The sequence below is a fragment of the Protopterus annectens genome, chromosome 8.part1 (genome assembly GCF_019279795.1).
Source record: "Protopterus annectens isolate FY-2018-M chromosome 8.part1, PAN1.0, whole genome shotgun sequence".
Lineage (NCBI taxonomy): Eukaryota > Metazoa > Chordata > Ceratodontiformes > Protopteridae > Protopterus > Protopterus annectens.
In genome coordinates, this window is record NC_056742.1 from 530079669 (window position 1) to 530091601 (window position 11933).

Genomic DNA, 11933 nt, shown 5'->3' on the forward strand with positions numbered 1-11933 from the left:
CACAAGTAACAACTTCTATTGAGGAGTGGCTGAGGCTGGTGATCTTGAAAGAGTGCTTATCAAGTGGGAGGGCATTTCAGGGGGAGAAAATAATGATATGATATTTATTGGCATTAAGGGAGAGATGGTTTTGAAGCATCCAATTCTCTGTAGTTGTGAAGGCCAATTGGGTCTTGGCCTGGAGCTTGGGAAGGCTAGGGGCTGAGCAGCCTAAAGTGGAGTCGTCTGCATATTGCACTATTTGAGTGTTTGGAATTGCAGAGTGAAAATCATTGATGAAGACATTAAAGAGCATTGGTCCAAGAATAGAACCCTGGGGAACTCCGGTAGGGGTAGGAAGGAAGGTAGAGGTACCCGTTTGCCATTTCACAGCTTGGGATCTATCAGAGAGATAACTTTTGAACCAAGAAAGGGAATCTAGGGAGAGATTGAGGTTAGAAAGGTGATTGAGAAGGTGTGTGCGGGATACAGTGTCAAATGCCTTGGAAAGGTCAAGAAGGACAGTGGAGACAATATCTCCAGAGTCATGGGCAAGGTTGACAATGTCTAAGAAACAGAGGAGAGCAGTTATAGTACTGTGGCCAGGATGGAAACCGTGTTGAGTAGGGGTGAGGAGTTGGTTATTGAGGAGGTGGGGCATGAGTTGCAGGTGGATGCATTTTTCAAGGACTTTTGAAATTGAAGAAAGAATGACTATTGGGCTGAAATTAGAAAAGCTATTATTTTTGCCTCCTTTATGAAGGGGCAGGATGTAGGCAGCTCACCATAGTTTGGAAACATAAGATTCCTGGATGGATCTATTGATGAGAATGTTGATGGGTATAGCGATACCAACTGCAGCGAGATTGAGAAAGAGTGAAGGGATATTGTCGGGGGCATTGGAGCATGGCTTGAGTTTGGAAAGAGGTTTTTTGATACAGGAGGTTGAGACAGGTTTTAGATAAAAAGTGGGAGGGGGGTTAGGAGAGTAGGAATTGGGAGAGGAGGGGGAAGTGGGGTAGGGGAGGGGGTGGATTTGGTGAAGATTTTAGTAAGTTCAGCTATAGAGTTGGTAAAGAAGGAGTTAAAAAGGATTGCTATTTCTGTGTCGGTCTTATTGATGTCAGGACAGGGATTGGATTTAGTACCAGGGTGTAAAAGAGAGTTGATGGAATTCCAGAATTTTTGGGGATTTTTTGAGAGGGTAGACTGTAGTTTGGTGTAGTACAATTTTTTTTTTATCTTTTGTGATAAGTTTTTTGGTTAGATTGCGGAGTTGCTTAAATTGAAGGAGTGTAGCTGGGTGTTTATTTTTGTTGTAGAGTTTCCATGTTTTGTCTCTTTGTAGCATGAGAGTTTTAGTGTCCTTAGTTAGCCAAGGGGCAGAGTTGTTTTTTATTCGTTTTGAGGTGGGGCTTGGGAGTTTAGGATTCCAAGGAAGGTAGTACTGAAGACTTCTAAGGCTTCATCTAGAGGAAGAGTTTTTAGGATACACATTCACATTTAATGTTACAATCATACCTGACTGCCCCCCTCCAGATCCAAAAGGTGAAAAAAATCTTTCCAAAGCAAGATATAGCCTCCTAAGTGATGGTATATATAGTTTCAAACCTACTGCCACCACTGACAGTGAAGACACCTATATGGAGGTGTACACAAATGGCCTGTAGAAACACCTTTACAAGTGTATAGACTTAGCTGTACCAGAATGGATCAAAACTTGCTCACAAAAAAAACAAGCCACCCCAATGGACATCTAGCATAAATAGATTATACAACAAGAGAGAGAAAATGATGGACTGGAATAAGTTGAAACAGCCTCAGCAGAAGAACGCCCATCATAGCTTGAACAAGCAAATTAGACATCTTCAAAACTTTAGTCGCAAAAACCAAAAAATGGGGTCAACCACACTTCAACAAGCAATAAAACACAGGTTTAATAACATTGAGCACTTTCATCAAGATTGTAGCATAGATTTCTTCAGAAACAAAACTACTATGACAAACACATTTATTTAAATACTCTCCCAAAAAGTCACATGATTGCAAATAAGCAATATAAAAAAGCACTCAAACTTATTAAACCTGTGTTTTGTTATTAATTGAAGTGTGGTTGACCCTGTTGTTTGGTTTTTGCAAATAAAAATTAGACATCTTGTAAAGTCCTCAAAAGCTAATTACAAAACTAAATTAGCACCATAGCTAAGGATAATCATAATTGCAAGATATTCTTTGGCTATGTCTATAATGTAAAAGGGAAGGTCTGGCTTTGCACTAAATTCATAGTGAATGGTACCACTCATACTGAACCTGAGGACATAGCTGACCTGTTAGCAGACACATTTAGCAACAATTTCACATCCCTGTCTCCGCTGATCATACCACACAGCATGCCTGTCAACAGTTCTCTAACTATTATTTACAAATAACTGGTCCTAACCACACTCATCAGTGCAAAAACAGAGACTCTATGGGACTGGATAACATCCCAGGATGCTTACTAAACAGCCTAAAGTAAGAGTTAGCAGAAAAACTGACTGCTCTCTTCAACCACAGTGTAAGTACTGGTTTGTCCTGGAAGAGGGGAAAACAGCATCTATAATGCCCTTGTACACAGGAGATCCTTCAACCGACCCAGGGAACTATATACCCATAAGCATGACCAGTCTTACCTGTAAGGCCATGGAGAGAATTGTCTTGGATCTTATCAACAAGGACATTGGTGACTTTCAAACTCTTCACCTGACCCACTTTGGCTTCATCAAGGGACGATCATGCCTGTTAAACCTAGTGGAATTCTTCAAGTGTCACCAAAGCCCTGGATGAAGGAAAATCAGTGCATACTTCTTATCTCAACTTGCTCAAGGGCTTTGACACAATCCCCCACTGAGGCATCACTGTAGAACTCACCCACCTCGGGATTAACCCATATGTTATTAGATGGGTAACTAACTGGCTCACCAACAGAGCGCATACAGTCATAGGTTGGGATTCCACCTCTACCAGCAGACCTGTTACCAGTGGTGTCCCAAGAGGGTCTGCTCTGGGACCCCTACAGTTTAGAATGGATTCATCAGAAAATCAGGCAAAAAAAGATGACCTGTGATTTAACAAGTTCACTGATGACTGCAAACTGGACATAATCATTGAATCGCAAAACAATGTCAACATACTAAAAAATGTACTTACTTAAATAAATGATTATTGCCAATGACACAAACTTAAAGTTAACCCAAAATAGTGCACTATTATCCCTTTCAACAAAGGAGAAGTCCATGAAAATTACAGTATCAATAATACATCCCTATGTTCTAACCCAACGGTGAGAGATTTGGGAATGCAGGTTGCTAAGAACCTTACCTTTGATCATCATGTATCAACAGTGATAAAAAAGGCCCTTTATATTGCACACCTCATAAGTGAGGGCATAGCATCCAAGACTAAGAATGTTATAACTCCACTGTACTCGTCCCTCATCAGACCAATAGTAGAGTATGATGGTCCCTTTTGCATGTACATCACCAGACTCCTGCAGCAGCTGGAGATACCTCAGAGGTTTCTCAGTAAGAAAATTCAGGGACTTCCTACACGTTGACAAAATGGACAGACTAAAGGCTCTGCCACTGTACTCTGTTTTGTACAGATTGTTGAGTGCTGAGAGGCAACTTGTGGCTGGTTTACAGATTATACTCAAACCCTGTCTTAATGGAAATGCTGCTTCTCCACAAATCACATGGGACAAGACTCACTCACTCTAGGAACCTTAACCTAGCCTGCATCATCAACAGGACATGCTGGAGAGACAGTTATGTCTCCCAGAGATTGCTAGTCCTATGGAACAAACTCACAAGTCACATGAAACTGAACTCATCAATGACCCTATTTAAGTGTAACTGGCACAATTGGATGGGAAAGTGTAGCTCTACTCCAGGGGTTTCACCTATGTCATTCTTAGACAGGGTCAACCAGTGGTGATTATGGATTCACAAATTGGGACTACATATCTTGTTTATTGGGGAGCAATGATACAAGTCAGGTAGACTGGACAAGGCCCTAGAGCCATTAGCCTAGTAACTTCCTATGAACCTATGAACCTAGGGCCATTATGGTAGTAGCCTTGTATGAACCTATGAAGCTATAAACCTACGTAGGCTTGCCAACATCTTGTCACACATGGGATGTTAATATCATGTGCTATAAGTTCAGCTGCAGTATTACAAAAGTCAAACTTGTGCTGCGACACTTGTGTTATGTAGTGTGTTCTGTAGTCTGTCTACTTAGGTAGTTGTTCTATTCTCACTACAGTCAACTGTGTGTGCTCTTATTTGACATTATATAAAGCCTTTTAACACAGCATCTGGGACATTTTTATTATCATATTCTCAACGGACACTGCTGATGTCATCAACTATATCAGATGTTTGGATATGCAATCATCTCACCAGGGCATGGTCAGACACTGGCTTGGAGTCCAGGTAGACATCACCTCATCCTTTACCAGACAGATGAAAGTGACATGGTTTTTAATCTATTCACATACATCATGCCATGTTTTTTCAGCCCTGTGTTATCTTCCTAAAAAAGCTCTGTGATGTCTCCAGCTGCAGCATATGTCTATAGAGGTACATTCAAAAGACAGCATTATACTGCATTACTGTTCTGAAGAGGTTTGACTACAATGTTGTCATACAATCCTAAGATCTGAATATGATGCCGTGTCTTATGATGTGCACCATACATTTTTCCTTGAAGATCATTAAAGAGGGAAGTTAGAAATTAATGCTACACATTGCAGTTTCTGACGTCAAACCCCTCACAAGATTAAACAACAGGCAGGATACAAAACAAGGATAGTAATAAGAGCAAAATATCCTTGTTTGTGCTATAACAATAATTCACCTTTGTTCCTCCCCTAAAAGCACAGTCTATGCTTGTTTGTGTCATCCGACCTACCCTTCAGTTGTTTGCAAATGCATATCATATTATTGCCAGTTAATATCCTTACACATTTTAAGGATAATGATATAGCATGGCTTACAAACTGCATGTCTCAAAGTACTGGTCAGAAAACAGATGCATGACCAGGACACACATAAAGGTAAGACAGAGCTGTACATTTGCAAGAAATAATCATAACAGGTTGCATGATCACTAAGTGTATGATGTCCAAATATAATAATAAATAGGTTCATAGGTTTAAGCCTAGCCAATTACCCATGTAAGAATCAAACCCTGCTCTTTGTGTCTGAAAAACAAATATATACACCATTATACCAAACTCCCTTTGGTGGTTTGTAGTTTGATATTGGTGTACATTCTGTTGCAGTTGGTTGTGTAATGAATGACTTCATTCTTTGCTGCAAAGCTGTTTGCTTGACAAAGAGGGATAAGGCACCCACCCAAGCATTTTCTGAAGGTACATTGGAGTGAGAGTTGACATCCAGACATATGTAGACATATTTCATGTGTACTAACATTTTCTATGGTGTATGTCATAGATTGCTTTTCCTCATTTCAAATATTTCTCCCTTTCTTCTTTTTTTCTTTTCTTTTACACTGAATAGTACTAAAAATATGACAGAGAAAATGCAATTTGCAAACAAATGAAGAGGAGGATGGATGTTAACAAAACAAAACTTGTGAATTGTGCACTGCTTACTTGCATTTCCAGCCTTGACAGACCTATATGTAACACTTTGTAAATGTAACCTGGCACACCCACTTGATAATGTAAGCAATCCCAGTTTCCATCCCCTAAATACAAACACTGAGGGTGTACATGATGTGAACATCCCTACATGGATCCAACATTTTGGGATTCAGCAATTCTTCTAATGAGTTCAGACCTCATTTGCATCTTCACCATGCTGACAGCACTGAATCTACATGAAAAGGCAACCTTGTTTTGAGGGAAACTGAAGGGAAGCCAAACGTTGAACACAGAATGGGAGGTATTGCATTTGCTCCTATTTTGACCCTTTGATCTAGCATACCTCTCCACTGTACAGATTTTTACAGAATGGCCAGTTTTTGCCTCGTATCTTTGGTCTGTTCCTCATAAATATGTTTTTTTTTCGTAGAGATCACTGGGATGATCTAAGGATTAAAATCCTAAATAATGATATGGTATTTGAGTTTCAGACTTCATAACCTTCAGAAAATGCATTTTAACACACACTCTGTTAGTCTAGCAACTTTCCAAGATAATAAGAACAGTATTTAAAATGTGTCCAGATTTCGTGTGCTAACATGGCTGAGAGGATTTGTGTAACAGGTCTAGCAGTACACAAAGCTGTTAACTGCTGCTGCAAACCTATTAGTGTATCAATTTTTGACGTTTGTAAGTGCCATATTTAAAGTGTGAACCTATATCTGGCCCTTTGTCCCCACATTGTTGATGGCTTTTTCCAGATTTCTTGCTCTAAGAGGGTGAGAGGTATGCCATGTAGACTAGACCCGTGCCTGTATTCAAAATGTTTTCTAATACAGATGGAACACCAGCATGGAGTCTACACCGTTGCTTTCTCCATTGTTAAATCACCCCAGCCTGTTTCCCTGCTTGATTTGCATGCTGTTTGCCTACCTATGCAGCCGATTAGCATGCCATGGTGTTTAACTGATTTCTGTGGGGGAGTGAGCCTTTACACGGTGCTTACTGAATTCAAATTTTGCCACAGCCATGTGCAGCTCATACCTCAATGCAAACACAGTCAAAACTGACTGTGTATGCTTTATTGAATCCTGGCCACAATTAAATCATCTGAAATATGCACTACTAACAAAAGATTAAATGAAAGAAGTATGCAAAGTTTATGAAATATAAAAAACTCAAAAATCTAAAATTAAAGCATGTAAAATGTGTATTTTCCATGGTGGATCAGAAGAGAAATAAAGAAAACTGGAAAATCCACAAATATAGTGGCTAGTATAGAAAACTTCTGGTACAACCTCATGTTTGCCAGTGTTTGATGCAGGAATGGTTAAAGAGAGGTGAATTAGAACCAAAAGATGAAATATTAGTTATGACAGCCTAAGAGAGTGAGCTACATACACATTGGTTTACAAAGTCAATTGAAAAACGTAGGAGAAACAGACAAATGCAGGTCCTGTAAAACGGAAATGGAAACACGTTCATGGCTGAGGGCCTACACTTCAAGGCACAATAATGGACCAAGACTGTTGCAGTAGAGATTGTGCAAACACTACAACACAGACGTAGCTGAGAAACATTGCAAACTTGAACCACAGAGCATTATCAACAATCATAAGGTTTATATCATGTGGGTTCAACCATTACCAACAGTTTAAAAAATACATTAAAAAAACATATAGTAATCTGAGAAAAAAGACAAAATCAATGCTGATCATTGATATTGTTACACTAGTGATTATAGTGCCTTACATACCAAGAGAAACAAAGTTATTAAATATCGTGATTTGCAAACAGAAAGACGAGCAGTGTGAAAGACAGATACCCACACAGTTCTAGTAATTGTAGGAACAACAGGATTAGTGAAAAAGAATTTACAATTGTACTTAAATATGCTATCAATAACTGTAACCCCATATGAACTGCGGAAGGAGGCAATTCTAGGCACATAATGGGTGCTGAGAACAGCACTCTTGGCTAACATGAAAGACTAAAGTAATGATTTCATGAACTTTATTCTTGCATTGGCATAGTAATGGGGTGTATTCCTATCAAGGCATGTAAAAATAAGCATTTGGAGAAATTAAACCATAAAAATGCAGCATGAAACGTAATTTCTCCTGTATTTGTAATATTACATAGACCACATAACCTCTCCAAAACATTTCAGCAGTCTTTAAGCTGCATGCCAGTTCTCCAACCCGAATCTCAGCCACTTTATTACTGTTTTTGACCAACTCAAATAAACTCTAACTTTTCTGTTATTTGAGTGCCTTTCTGATAACTCACAACTCACTTTGTATGGGTAGCTTCTCAAAGTCATTGTAGAATTTATAAATATCTGTATGTTTTAGGGCTGTAAATTATGTAATATATCTTTAGCTATTGTCAACTACAACACACACACACACACACACACACACACACACACACACACACACACACACACACACACATGCGCACGCACATGCATGCACGCATACACACACACACATGCACACATACACGCACACATGCACACACATGCATGCACACTTGCACATTTGCACATACAGTGAGTATGAAATATTGTATTACTTTATTTCATTTTTTTGTCCCAACTAATTGCATGACCTAATTATTTCTCATGTATTGCTTGCTTTATAAACTGTAAATTGTAATGTGCTATGAATTTATGTTTTGTCATGGTATTTCACCTTGGGACATCACTGAAAAAGAAACTTCTCTAATGGACACTCATGGTTAGCAATGTCATAACTACAAAAAACAACTAACTAGATGTTTTTATTTCTTACAGTCTCAATGAGAGAAAAATACAACATATGGCTTTGGTTTCCAGAGCTCATCTGCACTATTTTTTGTTTTCATTGTACCAAGGCTTCATTAAAAGCTTTCGACTTTTTCTTACACAGGCAGAAAACTATTCTGTTTATATTTAATATTGTGCATATAAGTGCATTGTTAATACCAAATGCATAGTACAGTTAAATGACCCTTTTTATTACAGCACTTCTGGTTTGAGGAAAGTTGCCTGGGAAGTGTCATTATATACAAAATTTAATTACTTATGATTTTACATGAAAGTGTGGCACAAACCTTTATTTGCAGTCTGGCCATCTTGTACTGTGTTAGGTGAAAGGAAAGCATATACACTGAAAAATGGATTTAATTTTGCAGGATTTGGTATATAATAATTATAAAATACAAATAAAGCCCTTTTGTGGTACTTAAACAGATGGAGACATCACCCGAAGCTATACTCAGTAGTTGTGAAATAATGTCTTTAGTGAAATACTGTAAGAGGTGTTTAGAGATAATTGCTCACAGATGATATACAGTGTTTTGTGTGATCACAAGCTAACCACAAATTTGGAAAAACCACCTGAGTACTGAAAAGCTGTCAAGTTTAAACAAGAAAACTCTCTGCCTGTAACCAGAACTTATGATTTTTTTCTGAAAAAGTATGACTATTTTTTTTAAAGTAAATCCCTTTAATGGCCTTTCTTGTCTATGTGCTGACTTTACAGAGTGAAAAAATGAAATCTGAAAACAACCATTGAGCAGGATGCCAGAGAGAATTCTGGGTGAAGAAGGTAGCATTATAAACTAATTTTCACAAAGTAGATTTTCTGATGACATGTAATAAGCAGGGTGGATCTGTTTGGAAGATCAGAGTCTTGCAGACTGCTTTTAAATTATCACTGCATCATTGCCTGTGAGTAAATGGGTACATGGGATTATCTTCATGTGTATTTTAAATGGTAATCAGAGTGTTTCAGACATAAAATAATTTAAGTGTTGTCCTTTACCCATTTAATCAAGCTGGACTCCTCATAACTTCAACAGCTTGTTATCAACAACTGCTTTTTTAAGTTCTTGTAAATTCATATTCATTATAGGTTCATAGGTTGGTACTAGGCTATTGGCCCTAGGGCCTATAGAAGCCTAGCCATAATAATACACTGGCTATTTCTTCCCACACTATTTACTTCCCTGGACTCCTTCACTAATTTTACCTGTCAGTCTTAATCTCTGCCACCCCATTCTTCGTTTGTCTTCAGTCGCTCCTGACAACATCAAAGCATTCAAATTACAGTATATCAGACCTTCCGCTTGCAGAGAACATGCTGAAGTTGCTTCCTTAAGTATTGATTGAGTTGATATTCTTGAAACCTGCAGGCCACAGAGACTCTGACAGGTACAACAGCCAGTAAACATACAGTAAAATGCAAAATGGTACAAAAACAGTGGATTAGCACTTTCATTTATTAAGATCTGTATTTCTTTTTTTTTTTTTTTTTTTTGCTTTTTAGTTTCAAGAGTTTATTTTTAATCCATGGAATTCTCAAAAGTGTTCCTCATAATACAGTTCAAAAGCATTCATTTTCTGGCGCATAGCTTTTCTGAATCTCATACACAAATTATTACTGGAAATATTTTGAGTGTATAGATTTGCATTGAAAATGTAATGTCTTTGCTCTTTAAAATCTAATCCAAATTTGCCATATTTTCTTTCTTTTGAGAAGCAAGTGTCTTTTAATTTCATTGCTGCCATCACTATCTGCAGAGACTTTTAGAGATCTTTAAGGCAAGGAAAGTAAAATTGCTTTCCCCACTTATTTGAAATGGCATAATTTTCGTTTCCTTGATGCTACAAAGCAAGTCTGCTTTTTAGCTTTTTACTTTCACCTTCAACATCTGTCACTTCTTCCTCAGTTTCAGCAATCACTAAAGGTATCATATGCATATCTGAGGTTGTTAATATTTCTTGTAGCAGTTTTGATTGCAGTATTGAATTTAACTAACCTTACATTTAACTTGAAATGTTCAGCATATAAATGAGATAAGTACAATGACAATATACAGCTTAATAGTGGTTCTGGAAGGGGGGCGCAGGGGGCACATGTCCCCCAGAGTGCCCTGTTAAAACAAACTTACCTCCAGCTGAACTTTTGCAAGCTGTGCATTTGAACATTGCCGGCTGTACAAGATACATATTACTTCACTAAGCATTCACATCTCTTGTGTCACCTGCTGCCCTTAGTTGAGCAATTCCAGTTTCTTTCACTCACAGACATATTGAACTGGCCAGAGCAGTGATGGTCCGTAGATGGGCATTGAGTGAACTTCAGATTAAATGTGTGCTAGCAATAGGCAGGCATTTCGAATCAGGCCAAGTGAACCAAACTGCATTGTAAGTAGAAAGGTGAGTGCGTGTGAGTGTGTGTGTGTGTGTGTGTGTGTGTGTGTGTGTGCGTGTGTGTGTGCGTGTGTGTGTGTGTGTGTGTGTGTGTGTGTGCATGTGTGCGTGTGTGTGCGTGTGTGTTTGTGTGTTTGTGTGTTTGTATGTGTTAAATAAAAACAAAGATAACAACACAGGAGGCTCAGATGCAAAAGTTTACTAGTGTACACCAGGAGGCAAAAAACCATACAAGTACAGAATTTTGTCTGACATGATACAGGAAGTACACAATTCTTATAGTTTCTATTTTCTAGTTTGTGCCCACCTTTCTGACGTGGTTAGTCACAGGGCATCTACATCACTTTTACTAACAGTATTCTATTCATAAAGATTGCTGATGTTATATTTTTAAAAAGCTTTCCCTTGGGAATAATACAGCCTTGCAAAGCACCTGGTCAGTTATAATGTCTTTCTGTAAATGTTACTCCTTCAAGGTTTCAGGCCTGCTCGAATACAATAGTTGGTTCAGTCTTGTAATACACTTCTTTGTTCTTCTTGCAACATTCTTCCAACAGCTGTGTCTTATCTTGGTAACATTCACAAGGCCAATTGTCCCAGAGGAAGGAGAAGAAGATTTTCAATGCTTTATACATTTAATTTCCTGACCCAGCAGATAATCATTAGTGAGAAACATAAGCTTGCTGAGCTGGCTACTGCCAGGGTCAGAGTTCAAATACACTGCAGTTCCAAAGCTTCAAGCAATTACATGTAAAATCATTCTTATTGCCATATTATTAATAGAATAAAATGCATTATATACTATTTGCTTTTAAACTAGCACTTTATATATGTTCAAATACATATTTTTCTAACAGTATGTACTGCCCAAATTAGGTAAGGGTTTTCTGATTAATGGAGTTGCTCAGTCTAAAATAGTGAGAGAATCAAACCCTGTACCCTTAATGTTCTACATCAACTGGTAAACCTCCCTAGAATCTTGCATCTTGCTCTGAGCTGTTAATGTAGTCAATTGTTTACGGTGTGACTGTGAGTAAGTCCCTTAGTGCTCCTGGGTCACCCTGAAAAAAGGAAACTTTATCCAGAGGTTTATCTGCTTAACAC